The sequence below is a fragment of the Pseudophryne corroboree genome, unplaced genomic scaffold, assembly GCF_028390025.1.
Source record: "Pseudophryne corroboree isolate aPseCor3 unplaced genomic scaffold, aPseCor3.hap2 scaffold_213, whole genome shotgun sequence".
Lineage (NCBI taxonomy): Eukaryota > Metazoa > Chordata > Amphibia > Anura > Myobatrachidae > Pseudophryne > Pseudophryne corroboree.
The window spans coordinates 720,353-738,268 of NW_026968774.1; the positions used below are offsets into that span (position 1 = coordinate 720,353).

Sequence of the window (17,916 nt, forward strand, 5' to 3'; positions counted from 1 at the left end):
CAGGAGGCTTTAAAATTTTCTTTCTAGTGTCCTTCGTTTGGGAGAAAAATGCAAAGGTACAAGACAGCTTTTCCTTGCCAATATCTCTCTTTTGCAAAGAGCTACTCATTGGAAAATTCAGGGCTATGTCGTGTAGATGACGGCCTAACAGGAGGCTTTAAAATTTTCTTTCTAGTGACCTTCGTTTGGGAGAAAAATGCAAAGGTACAAGACAGCTTTTCCTTGCCAATATCTCTCTTTTGCAAAGAGCTGCGCATTGGAAAATTCAGGGCTATGTCGTGTAGATGATGGCCTAACAGGAGGCTTTAAAATTTTCTTTCTAGTGTCCTTCATTTGGGAGAAAAATGCAATGGTACAAGACAGCTTTTCCTTGCCAATATCTCTCTTTTGCAAAGAGCTGCGCATTGGAAAATTCAGGGCTATGTCGTGTAGATTATGGCCTAACAGGAGGCTTTAAAATTTTCTTTCTAGTGACCTTCGTTTGGGAGAAAAATGTAAAGGTACAAGACAGCTTTTCCTTGCCAATATCTCTCTTTTGCAAAGAGCTGCGCATTGGAAAATTCAGGGCTATGTCGTGTAGATGATGGCCTAACAGGAGGCTTTAAAATTTTCATTCTAGTGTCTTTCGTTTGGGAGAAAAATGCAAAAGTACAATGCTGCTTTTCCTTGCCGATATCTCTCTTTTGCAAAGAGATAGGCATTGGAAAATGCAGGGCTATAACGTGTAGATGAAGCACTAACAGGAGGCTTTAAAATTTTCATTCTAGTGTCCTTCGTTTGGGAGAAAAATGCAAAGGTACAAGACAGCTTTTCCTTGCCAATATCTCTCTTTTGCAAAGAGCTACTCATTGGAAAATTCAGGGCTATGTCGTGTAGATGACGGCCTAACAGGAGGCTTTAAAATTTTCTTTCTAGTGACCTTCGTTTGGGAGAAAAATGCAAAGGTACAAGACAGCTTTTCCTTGCCAATATCTCTCTTTTGCAAAGAGCTGCGCATTGGAAAATTCAGGGCTATGTCGTGTAGATGATGGCCTAACAGGAGGCTTTAAAATTTTCTTTCTAGTGTCCTTCATTTGGGAGAAAAATGCAATGGTACAAGACAGCTTTTCCTTGCCAATATCTCTCTTTTGCAAAGAGCTGCGCATTGGAAAATTCAGGGCTATGTCGTGTAGATGATGGCCTAACAGGAGGCTTTAAAATTTTCTTTCTAGTGTCCTTCATTTGGGAGAAAAATGCAATGGTACAATACAGCTTTTCCTTGCCAATATCTCTCTTTTGCAAAGAGCTGCGCATTGGAAAATTCAGGGCTATGTCGTGTAGATGATGGCCTAACAGGAGGCTTTAAAATTTTCTTTCTAGTGTCCTTCGTTTGGGAGAAAAATGCAAAGGTACAAGACAGCTTTTCCTTGCCAATATCTCTCTTTTGCAAAGAGCTACGCATTGGAAAATTCAGGGCTATGTCGTGTAGATGATGGCCTAACAGGAGGCTTTAAAATTTTCTTTCTAGTGTCCTTCGTTTGGGAGAAAAATGCAAAGGTACAAGACAGCTTTTCCTTGCCGATATCTCTCTTTTGCAAAGAGATAGGCATTGGAAAATTCTGGGCTATAACGTGTAGATGAAGCACTAACAGGAGGCTTTAAAATTTTCATTCTAGTGTCCTTCTTTTGGGAGAAAAATGCAAAGGTACAATACAGCTTTTCCTTGCCGATATCTCTCTTTTGCAAAGAGATAGGCATTGGAAAATTCAGGGCTATAACGTGTAGATGAAGCACTAATAGGAGGCTTTAAAATTTTCATTCTAGTGTCCTTCGTTTGGGAGAAAAATGCAAAGGTACAATACAGCTTTTCCTTGCCGATATCTCTCTTTTGCAAAGAGCTAGGCATTGGAAAATTCAGGGCATTAACGTGTAGATGAAGCACTAACAGTAGGCTTTAAAATTTTCATTCTAGTGTCTTTCGTTTGGGAGAAAAATGCACAGGTACAATGCAGCTTTTCCTTGCCGATATCTCTCTTTTGCAAAGAGATAGGCATTGGAAAATGCAGGGCTATAACGTGTAGATGAAGCACTAACAAGAGGCTTTAAAATTTTCATTCTAGTGTCTTTCGTTTGGGAGAAAAATGCAAAGGTACAATACAGCATTTCCTTGCCGATATCTCTCTTTTGCAAAGAGATAGGCATTGGAAAATTCAGGGCTATAACGTGTAGATGAAGCACTAACAGGAGGCTTTAAAGTTTTCATTCTAGTGTCTTTCGTTTGGGAGAAAAATGCAAAGGTACAATACAGCTTTTCCTTGCCGATATCTCTCTTTTGCAAAGAGATAGGCATTGGTAAATTCAGGGCTATAACGTGTAGATGAAGCACTAATAGGAGGCTTTAAAATTTTCATTCTAGTGTCTTTCGTTTGGGAGAAAAATGCAAAGGTACAATACAGCTTTTCCTTGCCGATATCTCTCTTTTGCAAAGAGATAGGCATTGGAAAATTCAGGGCTATAACGTGTAGATGAAGCACTAACAGGAGGCTTTAAAATTTTCATTCTAGTGTCCTTCGTTTGGGAGAAAACTGCAAAGGTACAATACAGCTTTTCCTTGCCGATATCTCTCTTTTGCAAAGAGATAGGCATTGGTAAATTCAGGGCTATAACGTGTAGATGAAGCACTAATAGGAGGCTTTAAAATTTTCATTCTAGTGTCCTTCGTTTGGGAGAAAAATGCAAAGGTACAATACAGCTTTTCCTTGCCGATATCTCTCTTTTGCAAAGAGATAGGCATTGGAAAATTCAGGGCTATAACGTGTAGATGAAGCACTAACAGGAGGCTTTAAAATTTTCATTCTAGTGTATTTCGTTTGGGAGAAAAATGCAAAGGTACAATACCGCTTTTCCTTGCCGATATCTCTCTTTTGCAAAGAGCTAGGCATTGGAAAATTCAGGTCTATAACGTGTAGATGAAGCACTAATAGGAGGCTTTAAAATGTTCAATCTAGTGTCCTTCGTTTGGGAGAAAAATGCAAAGGTACAAGACAGCTTTTCCTTGCCAATATCTCTCTTTTGCAAAGAGCTAGGCATTGGAAAATTCAGGGCTATAACGTGTAGATGAAGCACTAACAGGAGGCTTTAAAATTTTCATTCTAGTGTCTTTCGTTTGGGAGAAAAATGCAAAAGTACAATGCTGCTTTTCCTTGCCAATATCTCTCTTTTGCAAAGAGATAAGCATTGGAAAATTCAGGGCTATAACGTGTAGATGAAGCACTAACAGGAGGCTTTAAAATTTTCATTCTAGTGTCTTTCGTTTGGGAGAAAAATGCAAAGGTACAATACAGCATTTCCTTGCCGATATCTCTCTTTTGCAAAGAGATAGGCATTGGAAAATTCAGGGCTATAACGTGTAGATGAAGCACTAACAGGAGGCTTTAAAATTTTCATTCTAGTGTCTTTCGTTTGGGAGAAAAATGCAAAGGTACAATACAGCTTTTCCTTGCCGATATCTCTCTTTTGCAAAGAGATAGGCATTGGTAAATTCAGGGCTATAACGTGTAGATGAAGCACTAATAGGAGGCTTTAAAATTTTCATTCTAGTGTCTTTCGTTTGGGAGAAAAATGCAAAGGTACAATACAGCTTTTCCTTGCCGATATCTCTCTTTTGCAAAGAGATAGGCATTGGAAAATTCAGGGCTATAACGTGTAGATGAAGCACTAACAGGAGGCTTTAAAATTTTCATTCTAGTGTCCTTCGTTTGGGAGAAAACTGCAAAGGTACAATACAGCTTTTCCTTGCCGATATCTCTCTTTTGCAAAGAGATAGGCATTGGTAAATTCAGGGCTATAACGTGTAGATGAAGCACTAATAGGAGGCTTTAAAATTTTCATTCTAGTGTCCTTCGTTTGGGAGAAAAATGCAAAGGTACAATACAGCTTTTCCTTGCCGATATCTCTCTTTTGCAAAGAGATAGGCATTGGAAAATTCAGGGCTATAACGTGTAGATGAAGCACTAACAGGAGGCTTTAAAATTTTCATTCTAGTGTATTTCGTTTGGGAGAAAAATGCAAAGGTACAATACCGCTTTTCCTTGCCGATATCTCTCTTTTGCAAAGAGCTAGGCATTGGAAAATTCAGGGCTATAACGTGTAGATGAAGCACTAATAGGAGGCTTTAAAATGTTCAATCTAGTGTCCTTCGTTTGGGAGAAAAATGCAAAGGTACAATACAGCTTTTCCTTGCCAATATCTCTCTTTTGCAAAGAGCTAGGCATTGGAAAATTCAGGGCTATAACGTGTAGATGAAGCACTAACAGGAGGCTTTAAAATTTTCATTCTAGTGTCTTTCGTTTGGGAGAAAAATGCAAAAGTACAATGCTGCTTTTCCTTGCCAATATCTCTCTTTTGCAAAGAGATAAGCATTGGAAAATTCAGGGCTATAACGTGTAGATGAAGCACTAACAGGAGGCTTTAAAATTTTCATTCTAGTGTCTTTCGTTTGGGAGAAAAATGCAAAGGTACAATACAGCTTTTCCTTGCCAATATCTCTCTTTTGCAAAGAGCTAGGCATTGGAAAATGCAGGGCTATAACGTGTAGATGAAGCACTAACAGGAGGCTTTACAATTTTCATTCTAGTGTCTTTCGTTTGGGAGAAAAATGCAAAGGTACAATGCTGCTTTTCCTTGCCGATATCTCTCTTTTGCAAAGAGATTGGCATTGGAAAATGCAGGGCTATAACGTGTAGTTGAAGCACTAACAGGAGGCTTTAAAATTTTCATTCTAGTGTCTTTCGTTTGGGAGAAAAATGCAAAGGTACAATACAGCTTTTCCTTGCCGATATCTCTCTTTTGCAAAGAGATAGGCATTGGAAAATTCAGGGCTATAACGTGTAGATGAAGCACTAACAGGAGGCTTTAAAATTTTCATTCTAGTGTCTTTCGTTTGGGAGAAAAATGCAAAGGTACAATACAGCTTTTCCTTGCCGATATCTCTCTTTTGCAAAGAGATAGGCATTGGAAAATTCAGGGCTATAACGTGTAGATGAAGCACTAACAGGGGGCTTTAAAATTTTCATTCTAGTGTCCTTCGTTTGGGAGAAAACTGCAAAGGTACAATACAGCTTTTCCTTGCCGATAGCTCTCTTTTGCAAAGAGATAGGCATTGAAAAATTCAGGGCTATAACGTGTAGATGAAGCACTAATAGGAGGCTTTAAAATTTTCATTCTAGTGTCCTTCGTTTGGGAGAAAAATGCAAAGGTACAATACAGCAGGGCCGGCTCGAGGCATGTTCGACTCGAGCGGCCGCGCAGGGCGCCACCCTTAATGGGCGCCGTGCGCTGGCGCCGCCATGTCGGAGCCTGGAGCCGGCCCTGATCTCCCCTGCTGTCCTCCGAGTCCCGGCTGGCACTGTGCGCTATGCGGCGCCGGCGTCTGATGTCAGACACCGGCGCTGCACAGACAGCGGGCGCGCACAGCAGCACTCACCCTCCCTCGGCAGCACAGCAGCACTCACCCTCCCTCGGCCTCGGCACAGCAGGTACTGGGGGCACATGTGGCACTGTGGGGGGCATTTATCTGGCACTGTGGGGGCACTGGGGGGCATTCATTTATCTGGCACTGTGGGGGGGGGACATTTATCTGTGCACTGTGAGGGGGCATTACTGTATCTGGCACTGTGGGGGCATGTATGTATCTGGCACTGTGGGGGCATTTCTGTATCTGGCACTGGGGGGGTATATCTGCACTGTGGGGGCACTTATTTATCTGGCACTGGGGGCATTTATTTATCTGGCACTGGGGGCAATTATTTATCTGGCACTGTGGGGGCATTTATTTATCTGGCACTGGGGGGGCATATCGGCACTGTGGGGGTATTTATGTATCTGGCACTGTGGGGGTATATCTGCACTGTGGGGGCACTTATTTATCTGGCACTGGGGGGCATTCATTTATCTGGCACTGGGGGCATTTATTTATCTGGCACTGTGGGGGCACTTATTTATCTGGCACTGGGGGCATTTATTTATCTGGCACTGTGGGGGCATATATCTGGCACTGTGGGGGCATTTCTGGCACTGTGGGGGCATATCTGCGCTGTGGGGGCATTTATGTATCTGCGCTGTGGGGGCATTTATGTATCTGCACTGTGGGGGCATGTATGTATCTGGCACTGTGGGGGCATTTCTGTATCTGGCACTGGGAGGGCATATCGGCACTGTGGGGGTATTTATGTATCTGGCACTGTGGGGGTATATCTGCACTGTGGGGGCACTTATTTATCTGGCACTGGGGGCATTTATTTATCTGGCACTGTGGGGGCATTTATTTATCTGGCACTGTGGGGGGCATTTATTTATCTGGTACTGTGGGGACATATCTGGCACTGGGGGCATTAATGTATCTGGCACTGTGGGGGCATATCTGGCACTGGGGGCATTAATGTATCTGACACTGTGAGGGGCAATAATGCATCTGGCACTGTGTGGGCACTTATGCATCTGGCACTGGGGGCATTTATGCATCTGGCAATGTGTGGGCATTTATGTATCTGGCACTGGGGGCATTTATGTATCTGGCCCTTTGGGGGCATATCTGGCACTGTGGGGGCATTTTTATATATGGCACTGTGGGTGCATATCTGGCACTGTGTGGCCATTTATGTAGCTGGCACTGCTGGGGGGCATGTCACGTGTAGCTGGCACTGCTGGGGGGGGCATGTCACGTGTAGCTGGCACTGCTGGGGAGCATGTCGCGTGTAGCTGGCACTGCTGGGGAGCATGTCGCGTGTAGCTGGCACTGCTGGGGAGCATGTCGCGTGTAGCTGGCACTGCTGGGGAGCATGTCGCGTGTAGCTGGCACTGCTGGGGAGCATGTCGCGTGTAGCTGGCACTGCTGGGGAGCATGTCACGTGTAGCTGGCACTGCTGGGGGGCATGTCACGTGTAGCTGGCACTGCTGGGGAGCATGTCATGTAGTGTTCCCGCTAGGCGTCTGTGGCTAGGCAATGTGTCTCAGTGCTGTGCCTGGCGCAAAGTGTATAGGAGGTTCTACCTGGTGCAGTGTGTATTAGCTGCACTACTGTGTGGTGTAATGCAAATTGCCACTATTATGTGGCCACGTACCTTCCCCACGAAGTAACTCCCCTTAATTTTTGCTGCGCGCCTTCGGCGCGCACTGTCCATGCTTTGACATATAGGTATGAGAACAACAAGCAGTATGTACATCATTTTGCCCTCCTAACTTAAAAATGTGCCCTCCCTGTGATCAGCACCATGCCCTAAAAAGTGAACACTATCATGTGTAGCTGGCACTGCTGCGGGGCATGTCATGTGTAGCTGGCACTGCTGCGGGGCATGTCATGTGTAGCTGGCACTGGTGCGGGGCATGTCATGTGTAGCTGGCACTGCTGCGGGGCATGTCATGTGTAGCTGGCACTGCTGCGGGGCATGTCATGTGTAGCTGGCACTGCTGCGGGGCATGTCATGTGTAGCTGGCACTGCTGCGCTGCATGTCATGTGTAGCTGGCACTGCACATTATGTGTATCTGGCACTATACTGGAGACATTGTGTGTAAGGAACACTACTGTGGCTATGTGTAAGGCTGCTAATTGTGTGAAAATATGTTTATAGTTTGATGATATGAAGTTACGATGCCACGCCCACTTTTCCAGAGGCCACACCCACTTTTCCGGGGACGCGCGCGCGCCTTCGGCGCGCGCATGGGGGGGGGGCGCTTTTACATTTTCTCGCTCAGGGTGCTAGTAGGCCTGGAGCCAGCCCTGCAATACAGCTTTTCCTTGCCGATATCTCTCTTTTGCAAAGAGATAGGCATTGGAAAATTCAGGGCTGTAACGTGTAGATGAAGCACTAACAGGAGGCTTTAAAATTTTCATTCTAGTGTATTTCGTTTGGGAGAAAAATGCAAAGGTACAATACCGCTTTTCCTTGCCGATATCTCTCTTTTGCAAAGAGCTAGGCATTGGAAAATTCAGGGCTATAACGTGTAGATGAAGCACTAATAGGAGGCTTAAAAATTTTCAATCTAGTGTCCTTCGTTTGGGAGAAAAATGCAAAGGTACAATACAGCTTTTCCTTGCCAATATCTCTCTTTTGCAAAGAGCTAGGCATTGGAAAATTCAGGGCTATAACGTGTAGATGAAGCACTAACAGGAGGCTTTAAAATTTTCATTCTAGTGTCTTTCGTTTGGGAGAAAAATGCAAAAGTACAATGCTGCTTTTCCTTGCCGATATCTCTCTTTTGCAAAGAGATAAGCATTGGAAAATTCAGGGCTATAACGTGTAGATGAAGCACTAACAGGAGGCTTTAAAATTTTCATTCTAGTGTCTTTCGTTTGGGAGAAAAATGCAAAGGTACAATACAGCTTTTCCTTGCCAATATCTCTCTTTTGCAAATAGCTAGGCATTGGAAAATGCAGGGCTATAACGTGTAGATGAAGCACTAACAGGAGGCTTTACAATTTTCATTCTAGTGACTTTCGTTTGGGAGAAAAATGCAAAGGTACAATGCTGCTTTTCCTTGCCGATATCTCTCTTTTGCAAAGAGATAGGCATTGGAAAATGCAGGGCTATAACGTGTAGATGAAGCACTAACAGGAGGCTTTACAATTTTCATTCTAGTGTCTTTCGTTTGGGAGAAAAATGCAAAGGTACAATGCTGCTTTTCCTTGCCGATATCTCTCTTTTGCAAAGAGATAGGCATTGGAAAATTCTGGGCTATAACGTGTAGATGAAGCACTAACAGGAGGCTTTAAAATTTTCATTCTAGTGTCCTTCGTTTGGGAGAAAAATGCAAAGGTACAATACAGCTTTTCCTTGCCGATATCTCTCTTTTGCAAAGAAATAGGCATTGGAAAATTCAGGGCTATAACGTGTAGATGAAGCACTAATAGGAGGCTTTAAAATTTTCATTCTAGTGTCCTTCGTTTGGGAGAAAAATGCAAAGGTACAATAAAGCTTTTCCTTGCCGATATCTCTCTTTTGCAAAGAAATAGGCATTGGAAAATTCAGGGCTATAACGTGTAGATGAAGCACTAACAGGAGGCTTTAAAATTTTCATTCTAGTGTCTTTCGTTTGGGAGAAAAATGCAAAGGTACAATACAGCTTTTCCTTGCCGATATCTCTCTTTTGCAAAGAGCTAGGCATTGGAAAATTCAGGGCTATAACGTGTAGATGAAGCACTAACAGTAGGCTTTAAAATTTTCATTCCCAATGGGGATGGCTTCCCGGGAGGTAACCCCTATTGAGTGAAGGGAGTATATAGGATACGACCCAGTGGTACCTGACGACATAGATACTAACAGCTATTTAATAACATTACGCTAGAAAGTGATTATTAGCAACATATATATCTATATAAACAACCCCGCCAGGGTTGTGCCTTCAAAAATAATCACACACGGACACGCTTTTTAAACCTTTTTTTCACATCTCTTTATTCTTCTTATGCACATGTATGTTAGTTCTGTGATTTTAACCTTTATGTTTCACTGCAGTTTGGGATAATAATATTAATATTTATCCAATTTTAATACATACTTAATAAAGGTTATATTTTATGATTCATTCATTCTGTCCAGTGCGTCAACAGTGCAGATTTCTTCTTGTTTTTTCTCCCAAATTCTATAACAATGACAGTAAATGTTGTTTCTTTTCAAACAGAACTTTCTTGACCATGCTACTTGCTTGAAAGATCTGGGAGCACATGGAAAACAGTACAAACCATGCAGTATCACAAGAGCCTTTATTTGATCTTTCATGAAGATAGAGCAGAATTGAGGACACGTCAACAATTTCTGCCGAAGGTGGTTCATCTTTCCACATGGTGCCTTTGGCCACTGACACCTTCGTTGAGTCAAAGTCTCTGGCTGTGGTCAGAACTTTGAAAATTTATGTCACCAGAACGGTTCAGATTAGGAAAACAGAGGCTCTGTTTGTCCTGTATGCTCCCAACAGGATTGGGTGTCCTGCTTCCATGTAGACCATTATGCGCTGGATCTGTGGTAAGATTCAGCATGCTCATTCCATGGCAGGATTGCCGTTACTGAATTAGGTGAAGACCCATTCTACTAGAAAGGTGGGTTCATCCTGGGCAGCTGGTCGGGGAGTCTCGGCATTGCAACTTTGCCGAGCAGCTATTAAGTAAACACTTTTGCTAAGTTTTACAAGTTTGATACCTTGGCTGATGATAACCTCAAGTTGGGTCATTCGACTGCAGAGTCGTACGCACTCTCCCACCCGTTCAAGAGCTTTGGTATAACCCCATGGTTCTTAATGTGACCCCAGCATCCTCTAGGTCGTATGAGAAAATAGGATTTTAATACCTACCGGTAAATCCTTTTCTCTTAGTCCGTAGAGGTCCATACTGTCCATACCGTCCCAGTCCATACTGTGTCTGCAGTTATTACTTGTGGTTATACACATGTTATGTTATGGTTCTGGTCAGCTTTTTGCTGCAATTGTTCATGCCGTTGGCTTGTGTTCTGTTGAATGCCACGTTCTGCGGCATGCTTAAGGTGTGAGCTGGTAAGATGCTCACCTTAGTTTAACAATAAATCCTTTCCTCGAAATGTCCGTCTCCCTGGGCACAGTTCCTATAACTGGAGTCTGGAGGAGGGGCATAGAGGGAGGAGCCAGTTCACACCCTTTGAAAGTCTTAAAGTGCCCATGTCTCTTGCGGATCCCGTCTATACCCCATGGTTCTTAATGTGACCCCAGCATCCTCTACGGACTAAGAGAAAAGGATGCCCTTGCGCACTATCCTGACTTCTCCTCCCGTCTGCTTACTTTGTGCCTTCCAACGCACAATGCGAACTACAGGTGGTGCTGCAGGGCCCACACCCTTTTACTTGCCTTACAGAACAGCTCTGGAGCTGTTACAGTGCCCAGCTGCTGCAAGAAATCAGCTTGAATGCTTCAGGGGATGGGGCATGGCCAACATGAGCCCCACACCAAAGGAGGGTGGGGGTGTTTAATGCGAACTAGGGGTCATCCAAGCACCGCAAAAGGCCGCCATGCCCTGCATGCCCCTTTTCTCTTTTCATATGCAGATGAGGGTTCCAGCCAACTTTGGCCCACATCTTGGATGACATCACCGTATGCAAATCCGTCTTCTGCAGACCTTCCCCCAGGAATGCTTGTACTAGTTGTTGCATATGGTTTGATATTTGATGGTGCTTCAATATTAGGCAGCCTTCCACCCTCCCATGTTCATCTGAACAGATGTGGTCTCCCTGCAGTTGTTGTCCCCAGACGAGAGTTCCCTTGTGCGTCCTCAGTTGAATCTCCTTAACTTGACGGGGGAGGGGCTGCCCGAGCAGCCACCCTCCCCAGCCCTATCCCAACTCATACTTATTTTGCATATGAGATCTCTTGATCATGAAGATTGTTCTCACAGGGTGAGGTTCATCCATTATATTTTAAAATAGGAAGGTACAAATTACATATTTGAATTGCATCTATGTGCTGGATTCAAATGTCCCCCCCCCCTTCCTTTCTCAATTGTGCCCGTCAGCAGCTATTCTAAGGTTGCTGCCAATGGGTGTGACACATTAATTTCTTCTGTGGGGTACACTGGACTCCACAAGGATTCACATTGGGGTGTAGAGTAGGATCTTGATCTGAGGCACCAACCGGCTCAAAGCTTTTGACTGTTCCCAAGATGCTCAGCGCATCCTCCTCTATAACCCCGCTTCCATGAACAGGGAGCTCAGTTTGTAGTTGGTGCCTTCAGTAGCAGGCCACTTAACAGGGGCCTGCCTCAGGCAGCCTATTCTTAGCTATTAATTTTGACAAGAAAAGAAGAACTTGTTTTATGAGAATCTACAAGGGCTGCAGCAGGCTAGGTCTAATAGACATCTTTACTGCAGCTTCATCACTCCCAGCGGCGCTGTATACTCCCGTGCCCTGGTTGCTGGGTCACTGCAGCGGAGGCTCCAGTTTCTTCCTAAGGTCAGTCACACACACACCGCCCTTCCGGATCACGAGGCCGCTGATGAAGGGGAGCGTGGCCGTAGGGGGTGGACCGTGTGCGCACTGGCGTGGACACTGATTACTGGGCAGCCGCTCCACTAGCCACCAGGTACAGTTAAGGAGCACAGGTCTGGGAGTTTTACTCCTATATTAACCCAATTTTGTACTGCCCGCAGCGCATTGTGATAGGTAATAGGGCCTGATTCAGGTTGGAATGCAATCACAATAAGCGATCCAACTGCAAAAATTGCTAACAGCATACGCATGTGCCTGCATTTTCTGCGGCACCCCGCAGAGAATGCGATCGCCTCTGCCTGTCAATCGGGGCGGGGGGGGGAGAGGGGGGTCAGCAACACTCCATTTCCAAGTCAGGGATGGAGCGGTGCGGGGGCAAGGCTTCAAAATGGGGTCTGCAACGGAGGAGACACAGGGGGCGTGGTCACAGCGGCTGTATGACATCACATTCAGCCGCTGTGATCACAAAAATGGTGGCGGCTTCCTGCGCGCACATACAGTTTGCACCAGCAGGAGGCTACACCATTTTTTATGATCACGCTGAACTGCAGTGCGACTGCAATTACAGCATGGTCAAGAATGGAGGCGTCATGCTGGGTGGCCATGCCCTGTCACTGTGCAGGAGCCAGCACCGCACACACACTAGTCCCCGGGTGCAGCCCCCAACCCCCGGGACACCCGGAGCAACAAAATGTAGATTCAGGCCACCAGGCCACGCCCCTACCTATGAAACCATGCCTCCTTTTTACCATTGCGCTGCTTATCTGCGCGCACTGCATTACAATCTCCTTCGCCACCTCTCTGGGTGTCACCAGTGATAGTGACACCTCTGCCATGCTTGTAGCAGCTGGTCCTAAGATCTACGCCTCAAGCCCTGAGTGTTTGCCCTTGTGACTTGTTGATCATCATAGCGAAGCAGATGCTTACAGAAAACTGCAGGGGCTTAGATTGAAAATAAAAAAATTGATGGGTATAAGGTAGAGAGGAGCGGGTTCGGTTCTCCGAGAACCGAATTCCCGACGAACTCCATGTGGTTTACACTGGTCCGAGGCAGGCTCGGTTGTTCCCGCCTGACTCGGAAAACCTGAACAAGGGAAAATGTCATCATCCCGCTGTCGGATTCTCTCGAGATTCGGATTCCATATAAAGAGCTGCGCGTTGCCGCCATTTTTACTCGTGCATTGAAGAAAGAGCGGAGAGGACGTGGCTATGTTCTCTCAGTGGAAATCTCAATATCAGTGCTCAGTATCAGTGGTTACTTATTGCTGCTCAGTAATACTAGTAGTGTGTCTCTCCTGCTCAGTGTCAGTTCTCAGTAGTATCCTCATCAGTGCTCAGTATCACTGCTCATTGTCTTGTGCTGCATTGTGGTGCTCAGCATACTACAGTACATTACTAATAGTCCAGTGCTGCATCTTGCTGCTCAGTGTCAGTTCTAGTATCCTCATCAGTGCTCACTATCACTGCTCATTACATTGTGGTGTTCTGTATACTACAGTAACATAGTAATATAGTAACATATAGTAACATAGTTTTTGAGGTTGAATAGAGGCAAATTGCCCATCGTGTTCAACCTGTTTTAAGTTGTGATGATTCTACATACTTGCTGAATAATGTTTTATGACTAGTTAGCTACTATAACTCATGTTACCCCCGGATTAACCATGTTGATATTTTAAGTATTATAACCTTGGATAGCTTTTTCATTCAGAAATGTATCCATTCCTTTTTTAAATCCAATTACAGAGTCCGCCATTACCACCTTCCCTGGCAGGGAATTCCACATCCTGATTGCCCTAACAGTGAACATCATAGTATCTCACCTGGCAGGTAAGTAGGAGTTGGGCTAGAGCTGTGGAGGATTGCTGCTCGGGCACCCCCTGTCAAGTGAAGGAGATCCAACTGAGGCAGCACAAGGGAACTCTCGAAAGAAGAACAAGGCTAGAGGAAGATCTGAGACAAAGAAATCTGACTTTTACCAGAGCTGACCAGAGGAAAGCACAAACGCAGTCCCCCACTACCACAAATAATGCAGTCGAGTTTCCCACATTTGGGGAAATCACAGGGGTCAGCATACCCAGAGTGCAATGAATGAACCTCACCCTGGGAGAACAATCTTCATGACCATGGTATCTCCTATGCAAAATAAGTATGATTTGGGATAGGGCTGGGGAGGGCAGCTGCTCAGGCACATCTCTGTCAAGTAAAGGAGATTCAACTGAGGCAACACAAGGGAACTCTCATCTGGGGACAACAACTGCAGGGAGAACACATATTTTCAGATGAACATGGGAGGGCAGAAGGCTGCCTAACACTGAAGCACCCCCAAACAACAAACCAAATGCAACTACTAGTGCAAGCATTCCTGGGGGAAGGCCTGCAGCAGATGGATTTGCATATGGTGATGTCATCCAAGCAGTGGGTCAAAGTTGGCTTCAACCCTCGTCTGCATATGAAAATAAAAAAGGGGTGTGCAGGGCATGGCGGCCTTTTGCGGCGCTTGGATGACCCCTAGTTTGCATTAAACACCTCCACCTTCCTTCGGTGTGGGGCTCATGTTGGCTATGCCCCAGCCCCTGAAGCATTCAAGCTGATTTCTTGCAGCAGCTGGGCACTGTAACAGCTCCAGAGCTGCTCTGTAAAGCAAGTAAAAGGGTGTGGGCCCTGCAGCACTACCTGTAGTTTGCATTGTGCGTTGGAAGGCACAAAGTAAGCAGACGGGAGAAGTCAGGATAGTGCACAAGGGCATAGAAGGGAGCGGCTCAAGAAAAGAGAAGTGGAAACAGACAGCAAACTAGGCTGGAGAGAGACCTGAGACAAAGAGATCTGAATTATACGAGAGCCGACCAGAGGAAACACAAATTATGTAATCAAGTGTCCCACATTTGGGGAAATCGTAGGAGCAGCACACCCAGAGTGCATTGGGTGAGCCTTGCCCTGGGAGAAGCACCTTCCTGATCATAGTATCTCACCTGGCAGGTAAGTAGGAGTTGGGCTAGAGCTGGGGAGGGTCGCTGTTCGGGCACCCCCCTGTCAAGTGAAGGAGATCCAACTGAGGCAGCACAAGGAAACTCTCAAAAAAAGAACAAGGCTAGAGGAAGATCTGAGACAAAGAAATCTGACTTTTACCAGAGCTGACCAGAGGAAAGCACAAACGCAGTCCCCCACTACCACAAATAATGCAGTCGAGTTTCCCACATTTGGGGAAATCACAGGGGTCAGCATACCCAGAGTGCAATGAATGAACCTCACCCTGGGAGAACAATCTTCATGACAATGGTATCTCCTATGCAAAATAAGTATGATTTGGGATAGGGCTGGGGAGGGCCGCTGCTCAGGCACATCTCTGTCAAGTAAAGGAGATTCAACTGAGGCAGCACAAGGGAACTCTCATCTGGGGACAACAACTGCAGGGAGAACACATATTTTCAGATGAACATGGGAGAGCAGAAGGCTGCCTAATACTGAAGCACCCCCAAACAACAAACCAAATGCAACAACTAGTACAAGCATTCCTGGGAAAAGGTCTGCAGAAGACGGATTTGCATACGGTGATGTCATCCAAGCAGTGGGCCAAAGTTGGCTGGAACCCTCATCTGCATATGAAAAGAGAAAAGGGGTATGCAGGGCATGGCGGCCTTTTGCGGCGCTTGGATGACCCTTAGTTCGCATTAAACACCTCCACCCTCCGTCGGTGTGGGGCTCATGTTGGCTATGCCCCAGCCCCTGAAGCATTCAAGCTGATTTCTTGCAGCAGCTGGGCACTGTAACAGCTCCAGAGCTGCTCTGTAAGGCAAGTAAAAGGGTGTTGGCCCTGCAGCACTACCTGTAATTTGCATTGTGCGTTGGAAGGCACAAAGTAAGCAGACAGGAGAAGTCAGGAGAGTGCACAAGGGCAAGGGCAGGGGCTCAAGAAAAGAGAAGTGGAAACAGACAGCAAACTAGGCTGGAGAGAGACCTGAGACAAAGAGATCTGAATTATACGAGTAGCCGACCAGAGGAAACACAAATTATGTAGTCAAGTGTCCCACATTTGGGGAAATCGTAGGAGCAGCACACCCAGAGTGCAATGGGTGAGCCTTGCCCTGGGAGAAGCACCTTCCTGATCATAGTATCTCACCTGGCAGGTAAGTAGGAGTTGGGCTAGAGCTGGGGAGGGTCGCTGCTCGGGCACCCCCCTGTCAAGTGAAGGAAATCCAACTGAGGCAGCACAAGGAAACTCTCAAAAAAAGAACAAGGCTAGAGGAAGATCTGAGACAAAGAAATCTGACTTTTACCAGAGCTGACCAGAGGAAAGCACAAACACAGTCCCCCACTACCACAAATAATGCAGTCGAGTTTCCCACATTTGGGGAAATCACAGGGGTCAGCATACCCAGAATGCAATGAATGAACCTCACCCTGGAAGAACAATCTTCATGACCATGGTATCTCCTATGCAAAATAAGTATGATTTGGGATAGGGCTGAGGAGGGCCGCTGCTCAGGCACATCTCTGTCAAGTAAAGGAGATTCAACTGAGGCAGCACAAGAGAACTCTCATCTGGGGACAACAACTGCAGGGAGAACACATATTTTCAGATGAACATGGGAGAGCAGAAGGCTGCCTAATACTGAAGCACCCCAAACAACAAACCAAATGCAACAACTAGTACAAGCATTCCTGGGGGAAGGTCTACAGAAGACGTATTTGCATACGGTGATGTCATCCAAGCAGTGGGCCAAAGTTGGCTGGAACCCTCATCTGCATATGAAAAGAGAAAAGGGGTATGCAGGGCATGGCGGCCTTTTGCGGCGCTTGGATGACCCTTAGTTCGCATTAAACACCTCCACCCTCCGTCGGTGTGGGGCTCATGTTGGCTATGCCCCAGCCCCTGAAGCATTCAAGCTGATTTCTTGCAGCAGCTGGGCACTGTAACAGCTCCAGAGCTGCTCTGAAAGGCAAGTAAAAGGGTGTGGGCCCTGCAGCACTACCTGTAGTTTGCATTGTGCGTTGGAAGGCACAAAGTAAGCAGACAGGAGAAGTCAGGAGAGTGCACAAGGGCATAGAAGGCAGCGGCTCAAGAAAAGAGAAGTGGAAACAGACAGCAAACTAGGCTGGAGAGAGACCTGAGACAAAGAGATCTGAATTATACGAGAGCCGACCAGGGGAAACGCAAATTATGCAGTCAAGTTTCCCACATTTGGGGAAATCGCAGGAGCAGCACACCCAGAGTGCAATGGGTGAGCCTTGCCCTGGGAGAAGCACCTTCATGATCATAGTATCTCACCTGGCAGTTATGTAGGAGTTGGGCTAGAGCTGGGGAGGGTCGCTGCTCGGGTACCCCCCTGTCAAGTGAAGGAGATCAAACTGAGGCAGCACAATGGAACTCTCGAAAGAAGAACAAGGCTAGAGGAAGATCTGAGACAAAGAAATCTGACTTTTACCAGAGCTGACCAGAGGAAAACACAAACACAGTCCCCCACTACCACAAATAATGCAGTTGAGTTTCCCACATTTGGGGAAATCACAGGGGTCAGCATACACAGAATGCAATGAATGAACCTCACCCTGGGAGAACAATCTTTATGACCATGGTATCTCCTATGCAAAATAAGTATGATTTGGGATAGGGCTGGGGAGGGCCGCTGCTCAGGCACATCTCTGTCAAGTAAAGGAGATTCAACTGAGGCAGCACAAGGGAACTCTCATCTGGGGACAACAACTGCCGGGAGAACACATATTTTCAGATGAACATGGGAGGGCAGAAGGCTGCCTAATACTGAAGCACCCCCAAACAACAAACCAAATGCAACAACTAGTACAAGCATTCCTGGGGGAAGGTCTGCAGAAGACGGATTTGCATACAGTGATGTCATCCAAGCAGTGGGCCAAAGTTGGCTGGAACCCTCATCTGCATATGAAAAGAGAAAAGGGGTATGCAGGGCATGGCG

General features: G+C 45.8%; 7 non-coding genes across 7 annotated transcripts; all 7 read right to left on the reverse strand.

The window, feature by feature from the left end:
- Positions 1 to 13,972: 13,972 nt before the first annotated feature.
- Positions 13,973 to 14,136, reverse strand: LOC135006343 (U1 spliceosomal RNA). The gene has a single exon (XR_010206546.1). It is a non-coding gene; the product is annotated as a U1 spliceosomal RNA (small nuclear RNA).
- Positions 14,137 to 14,807: 671 nt separating this feature from the next.
- On the reverse strand, positions 14,808 to 14,970 carry LOC135006549 (U1 spliceosomal RNA). Its single transcript, XR_010206734.1, has one exon. It is a non-coding gene; the product is annotated as a U1 spliceosomal RNA (small nuclear RNA).
- A 152-nt stretch (positions 14,971 to 15,122) lies between these two features.
- LOC135006349 (U1 spliceosomal RNA) lies at positions 15,123 to 15,286 on the reverse strand. The gene has a single exon (XR_010206552.1). It is a non-coding gene; the product is annotated as a U1 spliceosomal RNA (small nuclear RNA).
- A 668-nt stretch (positions 15,287 to 15,954) lies between these two features.
- Positions 15,955 to 16,118, reverse strand: LOC135006514 (U1 spliceosomal RNA). The gene has a single exon (XR_010206705.1). It is a non-coding gene; the product is annotated as a U1 spliceosomal RNA (small nuclear RNA).
- Positions 16,119 to 16,270: 152 nt separating this feature from the next.
- LOC135006637 (U1 spliceosomal RNA) lies at positions 16,271 to 16,434 on the reverse strand. The gene has a single exon (XR_010206812.1). It is a non-coding gene; the product is annotated as a U1 spliceosomal RNA (small nuclear RNA).
- A 670-nt stretch (positions 16,435 to 17,104) lies between these two features.
- LOC135006541 (U1 spliceosomal RNA) lies at positions 17,105 to 17,267 on the reverse strand. Its single transcript, XR_010206725.1, has one exon. It is a non-coding gene; the product is annotated as a U1 spliceosomal RNA (small nuclear RNA).
- A 152-nt stretch (positions 17,268 to 17,419) lies between these two features.
- On the reverse strand, positions 17,420 to 17,583 carry LOC135006351 (U1 spliceosomal RNA). Its single transcript, XR_010206554.1, has one exon. It is a non-coding gene; the product is annotated as a U1 spliceosomal RNA (small nuclear RNA).
- Between the last annotated feature and the right edge of the window lie 333 nt (positions 17,584 to 17,916).